The sequence below is a fragment of the Carlito syrichta genome, unplaced genomic scaffold (genome assembly GCF_000164805.1).
Source record: "Carlito syrichta isolate Samal-C Ts95f unplaced genomic scaffold, Tarsius_syrichta-2.0.1 Scaffold304410, whole genome shotgun sequence".
NCBI lineage: Eukaryota > Metazoa > Chordata > Mammalia > Primates > Tarsiidae > Carlito > Carlito syrichta.
Genome location: NW_007248506.1, coordinates 75,445 through 98,399, shown reverse-complemented (window position 1 = coordinate 98,399; position 22,955 = coordinate 75,445). Strand labels below are relative to the sequence as shown.

The following is a 22,955-nucleotide window of genomic DNA, read 5'->3' as shown; positions in this document are numbered from 1 at the left end:
GAGTACTGCAGTAAACATGCCTGTGCAGATTTGAGTTCCTCTGGGTATATGCCCAGAAGGGGGATTGCTGGGTCATATGGAAGGTCAATTTCTAGTTCTTTTAAAGATCACCACACTGTTTTCCATAGAAGTTGAATTAGTTTACACTCTCACCAAGTGTAGAAGCATTCTCTTTTTTGCTCATCCTCACCAGCTTCTGTTGCCTTTTGATTTATTAATAGCCATTCTTGCTGAAGTTAGGTGGTATCTCAGTATGGTTTTGATTTGTATTTCTCTGATAGTTCATGAGGCTGGACATTTTTGCATATATCTGTTGGCCGTATGTAAATCTTCTTTTGAGAAGTGTCTATTCCAATCTGTCACCCACTTTTTAATAGGGCTGTCTGGAATTTTTCCCCCTCTTTAGTTCTTTTTAGATCCTGGATGTTAGGCCTTTTTCAGATATACAATTAGCAAATATCTTTTCCCATTCATGGGTTGTCTCCCCACTCTCTTGATGGTTTCTTTTGCTTTGCAAAAGCTTTTCAGTTTGATGAGGCCCCATTTGTCTATCTTATCTTTTATGGCATATGCTTTTTGGGGTTATGATAAAAAATTGGTTGCCTATTCCAATGTGCAGAAGGGTATCTCCTATATTGTATCTAAGATTCTTATCTTAAAAATGTTTGATGTTTTACATTTTTTCTAAGATTCTTAGAAAATTTTTGATGTTTTACATTTAGGCTTTTGATCTATTTAGAGTTGATTTTTGTGTATGGTGATAGGTAGGGGTCCTTTTTCCTTCTTCTGCATGTGGTTAGCCAGTTTTCTGAGCACCATTTGCTGAATAGGGTCTCCTCTCCCCAATGATTGTTGTTGTTGACTTTGGCAAAGATGAGTTCATTGAGAAATTGAGGTTTTGCTTCCAGAGTCTCTATTCTGTTCCATGGGTCTAGATGCCTCATCTTGTACCAATACCAGACTGTTTTCATTATTGTAGCCTTGTAATGAAGTTTAAAGTCTTGAAATGTGATACCTCCTGCTTTTTTTTTTTTTTTTTTGCTGAGAATTGTTTTGGCTATTTGTACACATTTTGATTCCATATAAATTTCTGTATTGTCATTTCCGGATCTGAGAAGAATGATGTTGGTAATTTGATGAATATTCTATTAAATTTGTAGATTGCCTTGGTTAAGAGTTTCTGTTGATAAGTCTTGTGCTGTCCTGATGGGTCTTCCCTGGTAGGTAGTCTGACTTTTCTCTCTCACTGCCTTTAGAATTTTTTATTTAATACCTACCTTGTGTAGGCAAATTGCTATGTGTCTAAGGGTTGATCTTTTCATTTGATGCATTGTTGGGTTCTCTGAATCTCTTGTGCTTGAATGGTCAAGTCTTGGGGAATGTTTTCTTGAATCACTTTATGGAATGCTTGTTCCAATGCACTTTTCATTTCTCTTTCTGCTTCAGGGATACCAATCAGGTCAATACCAATTGGCCTCTTAATGTAATCACACATCTCTTGGAGCCTTTGATCTTCCTTTTAAAGTTTTCTATTTTTGTTTTTAGCAGATTGGGTTAATTTCATATTTTTGTCTTCAAGCTCTGAGATTATTTCCTCTGCTTGGTTAATTCTCCTTTTCATGCTTGTCAGTTTGTTATTTATTTCATGGATGGTTTTTTTTATGGCCAAAATATCTGTTACCACTTCATTAATTTTTGTTTCTTGCTTTTCTTGATTCTTATTCACTCTATCCATCCACTCCCTGATCTCTGCATTTGTAGTCTTGGACCAGTTGTTTTGGGCATTCTCCACTGTTTGAGGACCAAAATTTATATTTTGGGGTGCTGACTTCTTAGGACTCTGGGAGTTACCTATGTTCTTTGGTTTTTTTTTTCCTCACATGTGACAGATTTTGTTTCTTTCTCTTCAATTCCATACTCAGTGACAGAGGGATTGTCTTTCCCTTCTGTTGCTTCCTTAACACCCTATCCTTCCCTGAGTAGAGCCTCCACATTTGTTCAGTTTTGAAGTTGGGCTGTGAGTGGGGAACTGTGCTGTCTCTTTGCAGTTTTGAGGGTTGAATAAGATGTAATGGGGGAGCTGAGATTCAGAAGCTACCTGCAGATTGCAGTGTTCACTGATTAGGGGTTACTGACGTGGGCACCTTGAAACCCACTTCCCACCACTATACAATATGTCCCCCCAATGGGAAAATATGTGTACTCCCTGAGTCCAAAATAACATTAAGAGAAAATAAAAGAGCAGAGTCAGAAGAAGGGAATAGAAGAGAAAGAGGAAGAAATAAAGTAACCCCCACACTCTCTCACACACACACTCACATGTGAAAATGAAGGAAAAAAGACAACATTTTATTGACCCTTGAGCTCCCTTTTGTGGCATGTTCTGAAACTGTTGGTTCCTTTGCCAGCATGTCTCAGCCACCACCTGGCTCCTAGTGGGAGGGAGGTACACTTGGTCTCTAGCCCCATGATCCTGCTAACGTGGTAGGAGTGAGTCCCACCATCCATCTCTGCGTCTTTTCTCTCGGCCCTGTTCTGGGTAAGAGGCACCAGATTGTCTGTCAGCCAAACTGCAAGTGTGTCTGCCAGACTCACCCACAGGAGGATCCCTTCAGTGCACAAGAGCTAACCCCAGCTACACCTGTGTTTGGCCCTCTGGGCCATGGGCTGACCAGGCCTCTTTTTGTATAGGTCAGATACTTCACAAACTGCTGGGAGAAGGGGATTGGATCAGTTCAGCACTCACCACTGCCCTTTTCTGGCTGGATTCTCCTCCTCTGATCACACCGTTATCCCATGGCTGGGCCAATGTGGGAGATGGGGCAACTGGGACTCCATACCGGTCCAGGCTTTTTGGTTCTGAAAGGAAGGTTACTGAGAGTCTTAGGATAAACTTAGCTTTAGCACAGCCACTTTTGCTTGAGCTTTATCCCTGTCATGCTTTGCTAAGCAGTCTGCACAGCCTGCATGTCCCTGTTACACTATAACCATTAATCACCTTTCCCAAAGCTGGCTCCCAGGACCAGTCTCCCAGGGTCAGACCCTAGATTACTCAGATCTCCTTGAGCATGTCTAGTTCTCCTAATAATCTTTCTTGCAGGCATTCATGTCAATACATTGTTATCAATTGTCCATAACAAACTCCAGCCCTCCACCTGAGGTTATGAGATGTTGGGGCCTAGTGATGTCAAGATCCAAGACTTATGTGACTGCTCTCAACATCAGAGGATGCAACTCTGGATACTCCCTTCATCCCAAACTACTCCAGTCCTAAAACCCCTTTGTCTTAAGGACCTTAAATATTACCTAGTTCTCAGCCCTTTGAGGCCACACACACCTGAGTGTCGGTCCCCTTTCCATCTGTGCAAGGTGAATAACCAGCTTTACTTCCTTCTTGGCTGCAATCTTGCATTATTCCTGTGGCACTGGCCTGCCTTGCCTCAGTTTACCCTTTCATCTGGTGGCCCATACAGAGATTGGGTCCCATTTGTGGGGTCCCCTTCCCCTCCACAACTCTTTCTTCAATCTCCTCTCTTCAAGACTGTTTTTCCCTTTGGGCTGTGCTGGAAATTGGTGGGAATTGACAGCTGTGGCCGGGGTAGCTCCTAGGTGTGTCTGAAAGCCCCCCAGAAAGGCAGTAGACCATCAGGCCCATTAGGGTGAGAGATTGAGGTCTATCTTCTTTCTCCTCCTGTGGTCAAGCTCTCAGCCTCTCTGTGGACCAGACCAGATCTCAGTGGGCAGCTGATTGTCTTTTGCCTGGGTGACTCCTTGGAAAGGTAAGAAGACCCCTGAAGGAAGATCCTGGACCACAAGTATGCGATTAGATGAGAGGCAAGGTACCCAGTTCCTACCCTTCGCTCTGCTCTTTCTCCACCTGAAGACAAGCTACACCAAGTGGAGTTGTGTGTTGCCTTAGCTTTTCTCAGTATGAAGCACCCTCTTCAGTGAGTCCTATTACTTACCTGACCAGGAGGGGAGACCAAGGAACTCTTCTGAGAGGCCATTTTTTCTTTTTTCTGGGTTGCTTTGGGAGCACATTAACATAGCTAAGGTCTGGGACCCTCTATGAAAAGACCTGGTACCAGGCCTCCCAAATGTGCAAGTTGGGACAGCCCTGGCACCGGGTCCTGGGACCCTCAATGGCTAACTTGCTGTTTCTGGTGGACCGGGGAAACAGGGGATACGCTCTTTCATCCACATTCGCACCCACATAGGCTTATTTCACACTCCTTAGTCTGGGACGCCAGACTTAGGTGATGGATGGACTTTCCCTCTTGGGCCTCTCAGATATGGTTCTTGGGACAGGACTCTTAGGACATCTTTTTTTTCTTTCTCCCCTCCAGGGCTCCAAAATGGGAAATACTTAGTTGGCATGGAAAAATACTCGCTGTTGGCATGTCTTTTATTTTTATTTTATTTTATTTTATTTGAGTTGCAGTCTCATTCTTGTCACCCAGGCTGGAGTGCAGTGGCATGCTCATGGCCACCGCAGCCTTGACCTTCCGCCTCAGCGATCCTTCCACTTCAGCCTTCTAAGTAGCTGGAATTACAGATTCACACCACCATGTCCGGCTAGTTTTTTTTGTGATTTATTGTAGAGATGCGGTCTCACCAAGTTGCCCAGGCTGGTCTCAAACCCTCAGGCTCAGGCAATCCTGTTACCTCAGCCTCCCAAAGTGCTAGGATTACAGACTGAGCCACCACACCTCACTGGTGTGTCTTTTAAAAAGGCTTAAGCCTCTTTCACTAGAGAAAGATATCAGCGCCAAACACCTCATTTTACTGCCACACAGCCTAGCCTCAATACAAGTTAGGCGATGGGAAAATTTGGCCACAAGGAGGTTCCCTTGCATTTAATACCTTAGGGGAACTTGATTTGTACTTTATGAAAAGCAAAAAGCATGTTGAAATTCCATATATTCAGGCCTTTTTCGAGTTGCTTGTCATCAGGACTTGTGCTCCTCCTGCAGTGTGTTTGTTCTTACCCCCTCACCAGTAACTTCTTCCTCAAGTGACTTGGACCCCACTTATCTAGCTGCCCCTGCTCCTTGGAACCCACCTCTACCTCCTGACCCTCTACAGACTCCTTTCCCAGACTTACCAGCACTTCCTCTTCCTCCTCCTCCGTCACTATACACATGTTTAGCTATGGACATGAGTACAGCATCAATGGCCATGGCTGCTGGCTCAGGCCCACCTCCTCTTGTGCCCCCTCCCTTCTCTGCCACCACCTTCACCTGCACACACTTGCTTTGACCAACTGTTCCCAGCTCCTACTATTGTTCAACAATTGACCTTAAGGGAAGTCACCGGAGCTGAAGGAATAGCCTGGAGTTCATGTTCCATTCTCCATGATAGATCTTTCTCAGATTGGAACTAAACTTCACTCTTTCTCAAGGATCCAACAAACTTTGCTAAGGAATTCCAGTACCTCTCCCTCTCATGTAGCCTTACTTGGAGAAATATTCAAGTTATTTTAACCACCACTATTAATCATGAGGAACTCAACTGAATTTTTACTAAAGCTGGAGAATTTGCAGATGAACTTACCTGTGCTCAGCCTGGTCAGTACTCCACAGCTATGGTAGCTGTCCCAGGACAGGATCCTAACTGGAATTATCAGCCCAACTCTCCAGACAGGGAAAAGTGAGATCACTGTATCTCTTGCCTCATGCATGGCATGCAAAGGGCTATTGTCAAACAGTAAACTGTGATACAGTCAAGGGAATGATCCTCATGAAAATCCTGAAGTTTTTCTAGCCCATATCTCTGAGGCCATGCAGCGTTTTTCAAATTTAAATCCAGATACTCCAGAAGGACAAACTATTTTAACCATGCGTTGCATTTCCCAGTCAGCTCTGGATATTAAATTTAAGCTACAAATATTGGAAAAAGGTCCAGAGACCGCCCCCCCCCCAAGTGCAGGCAGGTTTCAGACTTGGCTTTCAAAGTGTTTAATAACCAGGAGGAAGAACAAAAGGAACACAGGAAAGCTAAGACTCAGGCCTCCCAGCTTATAGCCACATCTCTTACTAGAACTGAGGAAAAAAGAAACAGAGGCTACAACCCCGGGAAATCTGGCAGCAATTTGGGTAGGCAACAGCCACTGGGGAACTGTTTCAAGTGTCATCAATCTGGATGCTGAGCTAGAGACTACACCAAGCTGCCAACCCCCATCCTGTGTCCTAAGTGTAGACAGGTTAGGCATTGGAATAGAAATTGCCTTGTCTTCCCAGCCAGACAGAGGTGCACCCCCTAGCCACCAGCACAGCCACCAAATCAACACATGGTGAATTTTCCAGTGCCAGCCATGCACCGCAAAGCAGGCCAGTCTCTGAGCTAGACCTATTGGTCTACTTCAATCTCATTGACACACCTCTGGTTTAGTTACCCCATGCTCCCCTGAGCACCTTGTACAGCCATCTGAACCCAGAGTAGAGGTCTCTCTTGCTGGTAGGCTTGTTTCATTCAATCGATACTGGGGCTACCTGCTCAGCCTTAAATGAATTCCCTCATCCCCTCCTTCCTTCTGTCTCTATAGTAGGGATTGGTAGCATTTCTTCTAAGCCCCTAACCACTCCACCCCTTCCATGCTTGTTGGGAAATCAAATGTGTCATCATTCATTTTTAGTAGTCCCCACTTTCCTTGTTCCTTTGCTAGGCAGGGACATTGTGCATAAACTGGGAACTCAGATTATTCTCTCCCCAGAACCTCCACCAATTTATTTTATAGGAGTGTTCCATAAGACTCTTGACACTCCTGAATCCTCCCCAGACCAGAGCTCTACCAAGGGCACCACATTATGCCCTCCTGTTCCCTCTTACATCAAGGAAGAGGTTTTCCCTCTCGTTTGAAATACTTCTATTCCAGGCTGAGCTTCCCATATCATAACCATCTCTATTCAACTTAAGGACTCCTATTCCTCCCCCAGTAAGCTTCAGCACCCTATTAGCTGTACCACACCACATGGTCTCAAGCCCCTGATTATTAAGTTTCTCAAAGCTGGAGTTCTTAAACCAACTAGTTGCCTTTATAATACACTCATTCTCCTGGTCCACAAATCCGATGTTAGCTATCACCTAGTGCAGGATTTGCAAATTATTAATGATGTTGTGGTTCCCCTGCATCATATAGTTCCCAATTCATACACTCTCCTCAGTCCTGTGCCACCAGACACACAGTACTTTGTAGTCCTAGATTTAAAGTATGCATTTTTAAACCATTCTTTTGTCTCTGGAATCTCACAATATTTTCACCTTCACATGACAAGCTCTGGATTCCAATAGGTCTCAGCAGCTGACATGGACTGTATTGCCTCAGAGCTTTTGAGATAGCCCCCACCTCTTTGGTCAAGCTTTAACCTTAGACCTCTTCCAGCTCTCCTTCAAACGTAGTACTCTAATACAATATGTAGATGACTTGTTATGCAGCCCTTCCCTTGAGGAATCTTAGCAGGGCACTGTTACTCTTCTCACCCTCCTTTGTGACAAGGGCTCCCGGGTCTCTATCCAAAGCTCAGCTCAATTAACAACAGATCACTTATTTGGACTTTGAGCTGAGCCCTGGTCACAGAGCCATTACAGTCAAAAGGAAGCAGCTTATTGCCTCCCTGACACTTCTTCAGCCAAAGAAGGAGCTCTGGGCATTCTTGGGGCTCACAGCTTATCTTAAAATTTGGATTCCTAATTATTACCTCATAGCAAAACCTCTATAAGATGCTAACCAGGGACCGGAACACAGACCTCTCAATTGGCTTTCACAGGCTCAGACGGCTTTCAGTACTTTGCAGCAGGCCCTCATTTGAGCTTCAGTCCTGGCCTTACCTAATCTTCAAAAGAATTTTCTCCTCTACACAATAGAGAGGGGGAGGAATAGCACTGGCATTATTACGAAAAAAGTATGGACCCGACCTTAAGGCTGTGGATTTCCTATCAAATCAACTGGACAGCATGGCAGAGGGATGCCACCCTGCCTCATGGCACTGACTACAACAGTTCTGCTTGCTCAGGAGGCTAGCAAGCTTACCTATGGTCAGCATATAGGCATATATTCCCCACATCAGGTTATAGATATGTTAATCAGCAATGCTTTAGAAGCATTGTCTTATAAAATACCAGACACTCTTGTTGGGAAACCCTAACGGGACCATTCAGAAATTTAATGCTCTAAACCTGACTACCGTTCTTTCCACACCAGAACCAGTAGAAGATGATTGTTCAGAAAAACTAGAAGCCTCTAGAGCAGTCACAGATCTGACATATGCTCCTCTCTCAGACCCAGAGCAGGAATGGTATATAGATGGTAGCAGTTTTATTCTGAATGGGGAAAGAAAAGCACACTATGCTATTACTACTACAGCTGAGGTCATAGAAAGTGCCCCTTTAAGCTGGGAACCACAGCCCAAAGACAGAACTTATTGCACTAACCCAGGCACTTACACTAGGTAAAGGCAAAATGCTTAATATTTACACAGATTCAAAATATGCTTTTCATATTCTACATTCCCATGCAACTATTTGGGAAGAAAGGGGATTATTAACTACTAAGGAAACACCCATGAAGCATGCTTCTTTAATCTCACAGTTTATTAAAGCAGTGCAACTTCCAGCTTGTGTGTCAGTAATATGCTGCAGAGGACATCAGAGATCAAACAGCCTGGAAGCCTTAGGAAATGAAAAAGTTTATAAAGAGGCCAAAAGGGCAGCCCTTGTACCTTACATGGCCACCAAAACTATAAGTATTTCCTCAGTCACTCCCGAATACTCGACAGAAGAAATGCATCTGCTGCAGCAAAAAGGGGCTATAAAAATGGAGCATGGCTAACAGTTCAGGGGAGGCTTGTTCTGTACTCTCCTCAGGAAAATGAGATCCTGACACTCCTTCATAATTTGCTGCACACAGGAAGGAAACATTTATATAAACTTCTAAGTTCTCAGGTTGCATGTCCCAACTTAAACTCCAAATTAAAATCTATTACTAAGGAGTGCCCTATATGTAGAACAACAGTCAGTCCTCAAGGACATCTAAGATCCCCACCTTCGCTCTCCACCCACGAACTACAAGGATATATGCCAGGACTGGATTGACAACTTGATTTTACCCACAATAGAAATATAAGTAACTATTAACCTTTTTTTTTTTTTTTTTGAATTGGAGTCTCACTCTGTCGCCCAGGTGGCACATTAACGGCCATCCCAGTGTCAGCCTGCTAGGTTCTGGCGATCCTTCCACTTCAGCCTTCCAGGTAACTGGAACTACAGGTGCACGATACAGTGCCCAGCTAACTTTTTAAATTTATTTATTGTAGAGATGAGGTCTTGCCAAGTTTCCTGGGCTGGTATTGAACCCATGGACTCAGGAAATCCACTTGCCTTGGCCTCCCAAAATGCTGGGACTACAGACTGAGCCACTGAGCCCGGCCTCTATTCACTTTTATTGATACCTTTTCAGGCTGGTTGGAGGCTTTCCCTACAACTTCAGAAAGAGCCTCTGAAGTTTCCTAGGCTCTAATAAATGAAATAATTCCCAGATTTGGCCTTCCTGTCTTCCTGTAGAGAAACAATGACACTGCTTTTACTTCTCAGATAATGTTGTAAGTTTCAGAAGCTCTAGGCATAAACCTTAATCTCCATACAGCTTAGCATTCCCAATCTTCAGAGAAAATAGAGAAAGCACACTCTACTCTCAAACAACACCTAAAAAACTGTCTCTGGAATTTAAACTATGATGGCACAAGTACTGCCCAGGGCCACTCCCAAAGCAACTTTGTTCTTCAGTCCCTTTGAACTGATGAATGGTAGTCCTCTTCTCTTACAGCCCGGGCTACCCACAGAACCTCCTCCCCTAGGAAATTATCTCCCAGTCCTGGAATCAGCCAGAAAACTTTTAAGAGGCTAGGCAGATCAGCATCTTCTGGCCCCCATTCCCAAATCACAACTAAAACCTGGAGACTGGGTATTCCTCAAAGACTTGCCAGGACAAACTAAGCCCCTTCAGCCACCATGGAAGGGATTCTCTCAAGTCATTCTAACCACTCCCACTGCAGCAAAACTCCTGGGACTCCCCTCCTGGATACATCTGTTCAGACTCAAACCAGCTCCCTCTTCAGCCTCTGGCATTCCTGCTGTAGATCAATCAACTGAATCTTACATCTCAGACCCTCGAGGTGACCTCAAATACCTCTTCAAAAAGGTAACTTCATGAAATACTTGTGAGACCCGACCTAGTGGAGGCATTAATGTCCATTTTGGATTTCTGGCAAGATAGCGAGGGAACAGGCTGGACTGTGAGAGTCTCCGCAACAGTGAGTGTCCATAAAGACTCTCTGCATGAGTGGGTGTGTGCCAGTGGTTGATGAAGGTCCGTCTGAGGGGAGACTTGGGTTTGTGTATCTGGGGCTCTCCTCCAGAAGTGACAGCAACACCCCACTGTCCTGAGATTGGAGCCCCTGTCATGCAGGATTGTCTGCTGTTCTCGGGGCTCTCTTGAGAAGAGGCAGCAGAAAATAGCTGCTCCTCACCACCTGGTACCCAACCCACACCATCAATTGTGACAGCAGAGTGACATGAGCCCCAGGATCTGTGGAGAAAGCAGGTCGTGGAAAGCTGGAGCCCTGCCACTGGTGAGGAGATGCTGACCGATGGCATTTTCTCTGACCTGCATTGTTCCATCCAGCCTCCAACCTGGGACCTAGAGATTATCTCCTCATCAAACTCGGAGGGACAGATGCCCCTCTCCCATACTGGAACAGACACAGACATGTCAGATCTGAGCAGGAGACTTGACAGCAGTGGCAGCAAGCTGGGTGAGTCCAGATCTAATCCACCCTCATCCCACAATAGTCCATGAGGCATCTGACCCATGCTGCCAGCAACCCTATCAGCCTGCACTGAGAGCAGAGGGGGAGGGCCTGGAGACCAGAGTCGCTCCTTAATGCAGTGGCACCAGCTGAAAGGAAGTTGGAATTACAGGAATGGCAATAGAGTAATTATTGCTTTTTTTGTTTGTTTGTTTGTCTTGTTTTAGTTTTTTCCTCTTCTCTCTTTCTTTCTGTTTTTGATTATGTTTTTATACTTGCTTTGTTTCTGCTATTTTAATGCTGTTCTTTTTAGATTTACTGTTTGTGTATGGGTATTTTTGAGGAACAGTACATCAATAGGGTTTTGTTTTGTTTCTGTTTTTTTGTTGGTTTGTGTGTTTGTATGATTGTCTGTATGGTTTTTTTAAATTTTTTTCTGTTTTTGTTTCTCTGTTTATTTGTTAGTTGGGACTCCTGTCTGTTTTCATCTTCTTTTTCTCTCTCTCCACCTTCCTCCTTCCTTTTTCCATTATTTTCCTTTTTCTTACCTCATTTTATTTTCATGGGGGAAACATATATCCCCACTGCATGGACAGATTGTAAGGCAGTGGGAAGTGGGTTCCAGGAGGCTCACACACCTGTCAGCGGAGACTGGGATCTTCAGTTAGTTTCTGAATTAAATTAAATCCTCCCTCAATTAAATCTGAAAACTGCAAAAAGTACAGATCCTTACCTCCAGTCCAGTTCCAGAATTGAACAAAATCAGAGGATCTATATAAGGAAAAATAGGAAGTTAAGCAAACAGAAGTAAAAATTAGCTTCCTATCACTGAACAACAGAATTTAAAAAGAGGTAAAAAGGGGGAGGAAAAACTACAGAAATGAAGGACAACCAAAGGAAACATATCGGTCTCACCAACCCCCTGGGAAGTCAATCACTGAGAATACAGACTTTGAATCTCAAACAATGAAGAGCCCCCAGAATGACTGGACTCAAACCACAAACCCAAATATCAAGATATTAATAGAGAGAATAAGTAGAAATGAGGAGAGACAAGAGGAAAGAATGAAGAAGTCGATAATGGAGATACCAGCAGTAAAGAATACTGTGTCTGAAATAAATAGCACACTAATAAGCATGGAAAGCAGAATTAACCAAGCAGAAGAAAGAATCTCAGAGCTTGAGGACCAAAATATGGAACCAACCCAAACTGTTAAAAACATAGAAAAGAAGTTTAAAAAGACAGAAAAAAACCTCCGAGGGATGAGTGATTATTTCAAGAGGCTGAACCTAAGATTACTTGGAATCCCTGAGGCAGATAGAGAGACAGAGATCACCCTGGAAAAACATTCCATGAAATTATCCAAGAAAAATTCCCTCATCTCATCAGTGATATGACCATTCAAACACAAGAGATCCAGAGAACCCCTGCAAGACAACACATGACAAGACCAACTTCTAGAAACAGTAATTTGCCTACACAAAGTAGGTATAAAAGAAAAAATCCTAAAGGCAGCAAGAGAGAAAGGTCAAACTACCTACCAGGGAAGACCAATTAGAATAGAAGCAGACTTATCTACAGAAACACTTCAGGGTAGGAGAGCTAGGAGCCCAATCTTCAAAGTTCTCAAAGATAAACAATTGCAACCAAGAATTACCTACCAAGCTAAGCTAAGCTTCTTCAGTGATGGTGAATTAAAATCCTTTCCAGACAGTCAATCCCTAAGAGTTTATGCTGCCTCTAGACCAACTCTACAAGAAGCACCCAAGAAAGTATTAAACACAGAAGAAAGGAAAAAAAGAAGACCCTTCCTAAGAGTGTAGGAAAAAGATTGAAAACACACATGAATCAACACAGAAACCAGAAGAAAGACAATGAAAAAATAAACAAACAAACAGAAGTAACAACAATAAACACTATAAGAACTGCATGACAGTGATAAACTCTCACATCTCAATAATTAGACTGAATGTGAATGAATTAATGCACCACTGAAAAGACATAGAATGGAAAAATGGATAAAATATCATGAGACAACAATATACTGTCTCCAAGAGACTCATCTCATCAGAAAGGACACTAACAGACTCAAAGTAAGAGGATGGGAAACAAAATTTCAGGTGAATGGAACGCAATAAAAGCAGGTGTCATCTTACTTTCAGGCAAAATACCCTTCAAGCTATCAAAAATTAAAAAAAGATACAGAAGGTCACTATATAATGATAAAAGGTTCAATCCATCAACAAGAAATATCCATCCTAAACACATATGCACCCAACATAGGAGCACCAACTTTTTAAAGAAGCTTCTATGTAAACTCAAAAAAGATATTGACTTTAACACTATCCTAGCTGGGGACTTAGATACCCCACTCACAACCCTAGACAGATCATCAAGACAAAGAATCAACAAGGAGCTTCAGAACCTCAATGTAACGCTTGACCAAATGGACTAAATTGGTACCTACAGAACACTCCACCAAAAAAGCATGGAATATACATTCTGCTCATCACCACATGGATCATACTCTAGGATTGACCACACACTCGACCATAAATCAAGCGCAAACAAATTCCCTAAGATTGAAATATGACCATGCACCTTCTCAGACAACAGTGGAATAAAAATAAATATCAACACCAACAAAAAGTACCCCCAAAACCACAAAGACATGGACCCTAAATAGTATGATACTAAACAACTCCTGGGTCAACACGGAAATGAAAACAGAGATTTAAAGATACCTGGAAACAAATGAAAATGAAGAAACATCTTACGAAAACCTCTGGGATATCTTGAAATCAGTACTAAGAGGGGAATCCATATCTCTACGAACACACTTGAAGAAAATGGAAAGATCACAAGTTAACAGCCTAACAAGTCACCTAAGGAAGCTGGAAAAGTAAGACTACCAAACCCTAACTTCAGCAGAAGAATCCAGAGCACCAAAATAGAAGCCCAAATTCAGGACAAAAGACAAAAAGATAATACAAAAAAATCAACAAAAAGAAAAGCTGATTCTTTGAAAGCATAAACAAGATTGATGGACCTCTAGCTAGACTAACCTAGAAAAGGAGAGAAAATCCCGAATAAACACAATCAAAAATGCAAAAGATCAAATCACAACTGACCTCGAAAAAATACAAAAAATTGTCAGCAATTACAATGTACACTTTTATAGAAACAAACTTGAAAACCTAAAGGAAATGGAGGACTTTCTGACATCACACAACATCCCAGGTTGAAACAGGAAGAAATCGAGACCCTAAATAGACCAATAACAATTCAGGAACCAGATGGCTTTCCAGCAGAATTCTACAAAACATACAAGGAGGAACTGATACCAATCCATTGAAACTATTCCAGGCAATTGAGAAAGACAGAATTCTTCCCAAATCATTTTTTTTTTTAGTTGGAGTCTCACTCTGTCGCCCAGACTGTTGTGCAGTGGCCGCTCCTGGCCACCACAGCCTCGACCTGCTGGGCTCCGGCGATCCTTCCGCCTCAGCCTTCCAGGTAGCTGGAACTACAGCGCGCGCTACCACGCCTGGTTAATTTTTTGATTTATTGTAGTGATGAGGTATCATCAAGTTCCCCAGGCGGGTCTCAAACCTGTGGGTTCAGGCAATCCACTCATCTCAGCCTCCCAAGGTGTGGGATTACAGGCTGAGCCACCGAGCCCGGCTCCAAATCATTTTATGAAGCTAACATCACATTGATACCCAGGCCAGGTAAAGATCCAACAAAGGCCAATATCCTTTATGAACCTAGATGCTAAAATTCTCAACAAGATTCTAGCAAACTGGATCCCATAGCACGTCTCAAAAATCATTCACCACGACCAAGTAGGCTTCATCCCTGGGATGAAGAATTGGTCAACATTCGCAAAACCATAAATGTAATTATATACATCAACAGATGTAAAAACAAAAACCACATGATTATATTGTTAAATGCAGAAAAAGCTTTCAATAAAATCCAGCACCCCTTCTAGGCATAGATGTAACATCCCTTAGAATAGTAAGAGCCATCTACTAGAAATCTACACTCACCATAATGCTAAACAGACAGAGATTGGAACCATATCCCCTGAAAACCAGAACAAGACAAGGATGATCACTCTCACCCTTTCTTTTCTACATAGTTTTTGAAGTCCTAGCTAAAGCAATCAGACAAGAGAAGAAAATCAGGGGTATCCAAATAGGAAAAGAGGAAGCCAAGTTATCCCTCTTTGCAGATGACATGATTCTATACCTCAAAAATCCAAGAGAGTCTGTCAAAAACCTCCTTGCAAAGTCTCAGTGTATAAAATAAATGTGAAAAAGGCCATCACATTTCCATACACCAACAATAAACAAACAAAAACCCAAATAAAAAGCACAATCCCATTCATAATAGCCAGAGAAAAAGTGAAATACCTTGACATCTTCCTAACCAGAGACGTGAAAGACCTTTACAATGAAAACTTCAAAACACTGCTTAAAGAAAGCAAAGATGACACAAACAAGTGGAAAAATATTCCATTCTCATAGATTGGAAGGATCAGCATTGTTAAGATGTCCATTCTACCCAAGACAATCTAAGATATAAAACAATACCCATTAAATTACCAGCAGCATTCTTCTCAGACCTGGAAATGATAATATTGGAATTCATATGGAAACAAAAATGACCATGGATAGCCAAAATGATACTAAAAAGAAAAAAAAAACCAGCGGGAGGTATCACACTTCCAGACTTTAAACTCTATTATAAAACTACTATAATCAAAAGAGCCTGGTATTTGGTACAAGAACAGGATAGAGATTCCAGAGGCAAAACCTCAATTTCTCAACCAACTCATCTTTGACAAAGCCAACAACAACAACCACTGGGGAGAGGATAACCTATTCAGTAAATGGTGCTGGGAAAACTGGCTGATCACATGCAGAAGATTAAAACAAGACCACTACCTATCACCATACACAAAAATCAACTCTAAATAGATTAAAGACCTAAATGTGAAACCTCAAATTATAAGAACCTTAGTAAATGCAGGAGACAGATACCCTTATGGAAATTGGAACTGGCAACCAATTCCTGATCAAAATCCTAATTGCCCATGCCATAAGAGATAAGATAAACAAGTGGGACATCATCAAACTGACAAGCTTCTGCAAAGTCAAAGAAACCATCAAGAGAACTGGGAGACAGCCTACACACTAGGAAAAATATTTGCCAACTGTATGTCTGACAAACACCTAACATCTAGGATCTACAAGGAACTAAAACATGCTGGTAAAAAAAAAAAAAAAGCAAACAGCTCCATTACATAGTGGGCAAATGACATGAATAGACACTTCTCAAAAGAAGACATATGAACAGACAGCAGATACATAAAAAATGCTCAGCCTCACTAATCATCAAAGAAATGCACATTAAAACCACACTGAGATACCACTTAACTCCAGTCAAGATGGCCGTCCTCAGTAACTGAAAAAACATCACACGCTTGAGAGGATGCAGGGAAAAGGGAACACTTCTACACTGTTGGTGGGAGTGTAAACTAGTACAACCGCTGTGGAAAACAGTTTGGCGATTCCTAAAGGTCTAAAAATCGACCTTCCATATGACCCCACAATCCCCCTACTGGGAACATACCCAGAGGAACTCAAATCACTCTGTGAAAAAGATACCTGCACACATATGTTTACTGCAGCATTGTTCACAATAGCCAAAACATGAAAGCAACCGTGCTGCCCACTGAAAGAGGACTGGATAAAAAAAGTGATATGTATGCACGATGGAATATTATGTAGTCATAAAGAAGGACAAAATTATGAACTTCATAGCAATTTGGATGGACTTAGAGTCTATAATACTGAGTGATCTATCACAGAAACAAACTGAGTATCGCATGTTCTAACTCATAAGTAAACCTCGAACAATTATTGTAATACTATAAGAAAAGGATTGGTAGTAGTGGAAAACTGCCTGGGGCAGGGGTGACGGGATCGGCAGTAGTGGGAATCTGCCAAGGGAGGCAGATCATCAACTAGGGTAGCTGAATAATGAACACTTGTATAGTTAATCCTGAATTGTACCCCATGTCTTTAAAATAAAAAACTTAAAAAGTATAATGTCTATTTTATAATCCTTCTTGAGCATTGGTGGGGACCTGAAATAGTACAATTATTTCAAAGATTAGCTTACAGAATATCCCTGTTGTCTTTACAACCCCATTGTCTTTAATGTTTCAGTGTATTTTCTCTATCTCTAGATTCCTTATAGCATGAGGTGACACTGACAGACTGTGTAGCTGGGAGCATTTTCCCTTCCCAATGAATCTTAACGAAAATATGGGTAGACATTCCTGTCCAGTATCAGTTTCACCGGCGTCCTGTTCATTGCAGCTACAGCAACTCCAGGCCAAACGCCTGGGCTCGAAGATGAAAGATTAATTTTTCACAACTCCTACACTCCTCCCTCTGGTAATAATGCTCCTGCACAAAAACTCCAAGAGTCCCCTCTAGGGGACCCACTGCTCCCTGAACCCTTGCTAGGTTTCCACCAGAACTCAAAGATTTCTATCATGGCCAGTCCTCTACGAGGCAGCATTTCAAGAAGTATGGGTTAACTTACACTCTACCTTTCTGCTTGGAACCTGGACCCAACCAGGCCCTCCCAAAAAATCCCTGGTAAAAATTAACACTAATGCTAAATGCAGAAGGGCGCTGTTAATTACCTCCATGCAGGCCAAGGTATCAGGCCTCTGCACCCCAACAGTGGCAGAGTGCCAATTTCCACTAAAAACCAATAGCACTGGCTCCCCAGGAGTGTACTCTTGCCAGAAGTTTAATCAAACTGTGCGCTTGGTGGGAGTGTAAACTAGTACAACCTCTGTGGAAAACAGTTTGGCGATTCCTAAAGGTCTAAAAATCGACCTTCCATATGACCCCACAATCCCCCTACTGGGAACATACCCAGAGGAACTCAAATCACTCTGTGAAAAAGATACCTGCACACGTATGTTTACTGCAGCATTGTTCACAATAGCCAAAACATGTTCACAATAGCCACACGCCCCAAGCCTCCAAGATGAGCTACACGTTGGACTCGCTGGGCAACCCGTCCGCCTACCTGCGGTGGCCGAGACCCGCTCGAGCTCCAGCCAAGTCAGTCGCTCGCGATCCAGGGGCTTCCACTCGCAGTCGTGGTCCCGCGGCTCGCCCCGCACCGTGTCCGCCTCCTACAAGCGCAGCATGATCGCCCCACGCCTCGCCTGCAGCTCGGCCATGCTCAGCTCCGCCGAGAGCAGCCTCGACTTCAGCCGGTCCTCGGCCCTGCTCGACGGCGGCGGCTCCGGCCCGGCGGCGACTACAGGCTGTCCCGCTCCAACGAGAAGGAGCAGCCGCAGAGGCTGAACGACCGCTTCGCCGGCTACACCGGGAAGGTGCACTGCCTGGAGCAGCAGAACAAGGAGGTCGAGGCGGAGATCCACGCGCTGCGGCAGAAGCAGGCTTCGCACGCGCAGCTGGGCGACGAGTCCGACCAGGAGATCCGTGAACTGTGCACCGCGCTCGAGATGGCGAACCACGAGAAGGCGCAGATGCAGCTGGACTCGGACCGCCTGGAGGAGGCTTCGAGGGGGAGACGCGGCTGCGCGACGACACTGGAGTGGCTATCTGCGCACTGCGCACTGACATCGAGGAGGCGTCGCTGGACAAGGTGGAGCTGAACAAGAAGGTGCCGTCGCTGCACGACGAGGTGGCCTTCCTGCGGAGCAATCGCGAGGAGGTGGCCGACCTGCTGGCCCAGATCCTGGCGTCGCATATCACTGTGGAGCACAAAGACTACCTGAAGACAGACATCTCGTCGGCGCTGAAGGAGATCCGCCCCCAGCTCGAGTGCCACTCCCACCAGAATATGCACCAGGCCGAAGAGTGGTTCAAATGCTGCTACGCCGGGCTCACCGAGGCAGCCGAACAGAACACAGAGGCCATCCGCTCCGCCAAGGAGGAGATCGCCAAGTACCGGGAACAGCTGCAGTCCAAGAGCGTCGAGCTGGAGTCGGGGAGGGGCACCAAGGAGTCCCTGGAGCAGCAGCTCAGCGACATTGAGAAGCGCCACAACCATGACCTCCGCAACTACCAGGGCACCATCCTTTGGGGCACAAAGTGGGAAATGGCTTATTTGCGAGAATACCAGGATCTCCTGAACGTCAAGATGGTTCTGGATATCGAGATCGTTGCGTACAGAAAACTTCTAGAGGGTGAAGAGGCCCGATTTAGTACATTTTTAGGAAGCATCACTGGGTCGCTGTATAGACACCGACAGCCCTCAGTCACAATATCCAGTAAGATTCAGAAAACCAAGGTCGAGGCGCCCAAGCAACACAAATTTGTCGAGGAGATCATAGAAGAAACCGAAGTGGAGAAGGAGAAGTCAGAAATGGAAGAGGCCCTGACAGCCATAGCTGAGGAGCTGGCAGTCTCCATGAAGAAGAGAAGGAAGAAGAGGCGGAAGAAAAGGAAGAGGAACAAGAAGCTGAAGAAGAAGCTGTAGCTCCCAAGAAGTCTCCAGTGAAAGCACCTGAAGTTCAAGGAGAAGAAGGTGAAAAGAAGGAAGAAGAAGGCCAAGAGGAAGAAGAAGAGGAAGAAGATGAGGATGCCAAGTTGGACCCAGCCTAAGAGGGAGGTTCTGAGAAGGAGGGCTCTAGTGAAAAAGAGGAAGGGGAGCGGGAAGAAGGAGAAACAGAGGCTGAAGGTGAAGGAGAGGAAGCCGAAGCTAAGGAGGAAAAGAAAACTGAGGAAAAGAGTGAGGAAGTGGCTACCAGGGAGGATCTGATGGCAGAAGCCAAGGTGGGAAAGCCAGAAAAAGCCAAGTCCCCTCTGCCAGAGTCGCCAGTGGAAGAGGTGAAGCCCAGTGTGGAAGCGGGAGCAAAGAAAGTTGAACAGAAAGAGGAAGGAAGAGAAAGAAGAAGCCAAAGAGTCTCCCAAGGAAGAGAAGGTAGAGGGAGAGAAGCCAACAGATGTGCCAGCAAAGAAGAAAACTGAGTCCCCAGTGAAGGAGGAAGCCACCGTGGAGGTCACTGTCACCAAATCAGTGAAGGTGCCCTTGGAGAAAGACACCAACGAAGAGGGGAAGACACCGCAGCAGGAGAAGGAGAAGGAGAAAGCAGAAGAGGAGGAGGGAGTGAGGAGGAAGGGAGTGATCAAGGCTCGAAGGAATCCAGGAAGGAAGACATGGCTGTCAATGGGGAGGTAGAAGGAAAAGAGGAGGAAGAGCAGGAAACCAAGGAAAAGGGCAGAGTGAAAGGGAAGAGGAGAAGGCGTTGTCGCCAATGGGCTAGACTTGAGCCCAGCAGATGAAAAGAAGGTGGTGACAGAAGTGAAGAGAAAGTGGTGGTGACCAAAAAGGTAGAGAAAAATCAGTGAGGGGGGAGATGGTGCTACCAAATACATCACTAAGTCTGTAACCATCACTCAAAGGGTCAACAAGCATGAAGAGACCTTCAAGGAGAAACTAGTGTCTACTGAAAAGGTAGAACAAGTCACTTCACATGCCATAGTAAAGGAAGTCACCTAGAATGACTAAGATTTGAATCCATTGCAAAAGGTGAAGCCATATGAGAATTTCAAAATGAATGTGATTGGCAGCTTCAAAACAGAATGGGTTCTCCCATGGGGGCTCCAGACATTGTATTTTACTTTGTGCAATATGAGGGGACTGCATGCAAGCTCAGGGTGCTCCCGCCTTAGCCTTTGGGGGATCCAAATGCATGATATTGTATGTACCTGGGAAGTTTGTCAATTTCCTAAGCTGTTGGACAGGGGTTACTCGGGGGGGCTGTCTTGAGATTTATTATGCAAAGTACCAATTGAACCAAAATAATAAATGAAACACAGAACTCTCCTAGCCTTAAGAAAGCTATATATGAATAATTATGTTTACCTCACTGGTGCATTTAAAATGAATTTTTGTTCATGGGAGAACCTCATTGACATGCACAGTTTGCAACCTTATGTTGATTGATGTTAAATGTCACAGCAGTACTTGCTCAATAAAGGTCATATTGGAAACATAAAAAACTATGCACTTCCTCAATGGCACGGTCTTACTAGCAAATTATAGTGGTCAACTCATAGCAACCAATTGGTTCCTTTATAGAAGTGCTGGATCACTGGGAGGACTGCTCCTTCTGGCACTTAAGATGAAAAGACATCACAACCGAGCCTGCAGGGATATTACCACTAACTGTGGAAATATTCTACTTTGGTCATAGGACTCTGCAAGATCAGTTTTCAGGGCTGGGTGAGTACCTTTGGTATATCCTCAAATAGCTAGAATCACCATTCATAACTACATCTTCCCAGATGTACAGACCCTAATATGCCGAGATCACTTCACAGTTGAATATACACCCTGAGCATTAAACCTGCTCAACCAGGAAAAAGGAGAAATCAAGCAATTTGTCATTGCCAATCGCATGGCATTAAGCTTCTTGCTAGCAAAGGCAGGAGGTCTTTGTGTGGTGATGGGTAGTCTCTGCTGTACTACAATTGAAGACTTACAATCCAACATTTCTAATTATGTTAACTATCTAGAAGATACAGCCAACCGCTCTTTTACTTTAAATACTCACTTTCAACTATCTAACATCATTTCAGCTGCTATTGACTTTTTTATTGTCATATGCCTGCTTATAGCAGTCTGTGCATTTGCTCGATGCTTTATACTTGTCAAATAAACCATGAATTTTCCCACCTGATTTCTTCCCTCTTGCTAGTTCGAAATGGGAAGGCAGGAATAGTTAGGGACAACTCTATGTCCCAGTTCAGCAGGAAGAAGTTACAGAAGTCCGACATCTGCCCCTAACCCTCATTACAAATAAGAACACTAACAGCCGGGCTCGGTGGCTCAGCCTGTAATCCCGTGCCTTTGGGAGGCTGAGGTGAGTGGATTGTCTGAGCCTGCGGGTTCGAGACCCGCCTGGGCAACTTGGTGAGACCTCATCTCTACAATAAATCAAAAATCAGCCTGGTGTGGCAGCGCGCGCCTGTAGTTCCAGCTAATTGGAAGGCTGAGGCGGAAGGATCGCCGGAGCCCAGCAGGTCGAGGTTGCGGTGGCCGGGAGCGGCCACTGCCCTCCAGTCTGGGTGACAGAGTGAGACTCCAACTCAAAAAAAAAAGTTGTTACATATAAGAACATTTTTGAAATAGCAAGAGGTGGGAATGAAAGGAGGGACCCCGAGAATCTTAGAACAGTCTTAGCTTTAGCACAGCCATTCTGCCCTAGCACAGCCATTCTGCCCTAGCACAGCCATTTTTGTTAGGCTTTACCCCTGACACTTTACTAAGCAGTCTGCACAGCCTGCATGTTCCTCTTACCCTATAATCATTAATCACCCTTCCTGAAGCTGGCTCCTAGAACCAGTTTTCCAGGGTCAGGCCCTAGATTACTCAAATCCCCTTGAGCATGTCCAGTCCTCCTAATAATCTTTTTTCTGAGCATTCGTGAAGATATAGTGGGTCATCAACCATCCATAACAACCTCCAGCCCACCACTGCGAGGCATCTGTATATCACCCAAACTTGTCAATCTCCAGTTCACCACCTGAGGTCATAAGATGCTGGTGCTTAGTGACGTCAATATCCAAGACTTATGAGGCTGCTCTTGACATCAAAGGATGCAACTCTGGACATTCCCTTCAGTCCAAACCCCTCTGGGCCTGAAATCTCCTTGCCCAAATGGCCTTAAATACACCCAGTTCTCAGCCCTTCAGGGTCGCACTCACCCGAGTACCTGCCCCCTTTCCATCTATGAAAGGTGAATAATAAACTTTTCTTCCTTCTTTGTTGCAATCTTGCTATATTCCCATGGTTCTGGCCTACGTGTTCTCACTTATAAGTGAGACCTGAACATTATCTCAATAGCACAAGGGAGAGATGGGCAGTCACAGCACACTGCCAGGGGGAGGGAGCAAGGAGGAGCACATAACAACACAAAGGGTCCTTGATCCAACCAGGGGAGGTGAGGACTAGTTAGAGGCCGAAATTTCTTTTTCTTTTTCTTTTTTTTTGAGTTGGAGTCTCACTCTGTCTCCCAGACAGGAGTGCAGTGGCTGCTCCCGGCCACCGCAGCCCCGACCTGCTGGGCTCCGGCAATCCTT

At 44.3% G+C, this 22,955-nt stretch overlaps 1 pseudogene; it reads left to right on the top strand.

Moving 5' to 3' along the window:
* Window positions 1–17,880: 17,880 nt before the first annotated feature.
* Window positions 17,881–20,379, top strand: LOC103262254 (annotated as a pseudogene).
* Window positions 20,380–22,955: the final 2,576 nt, after the last annotated feature.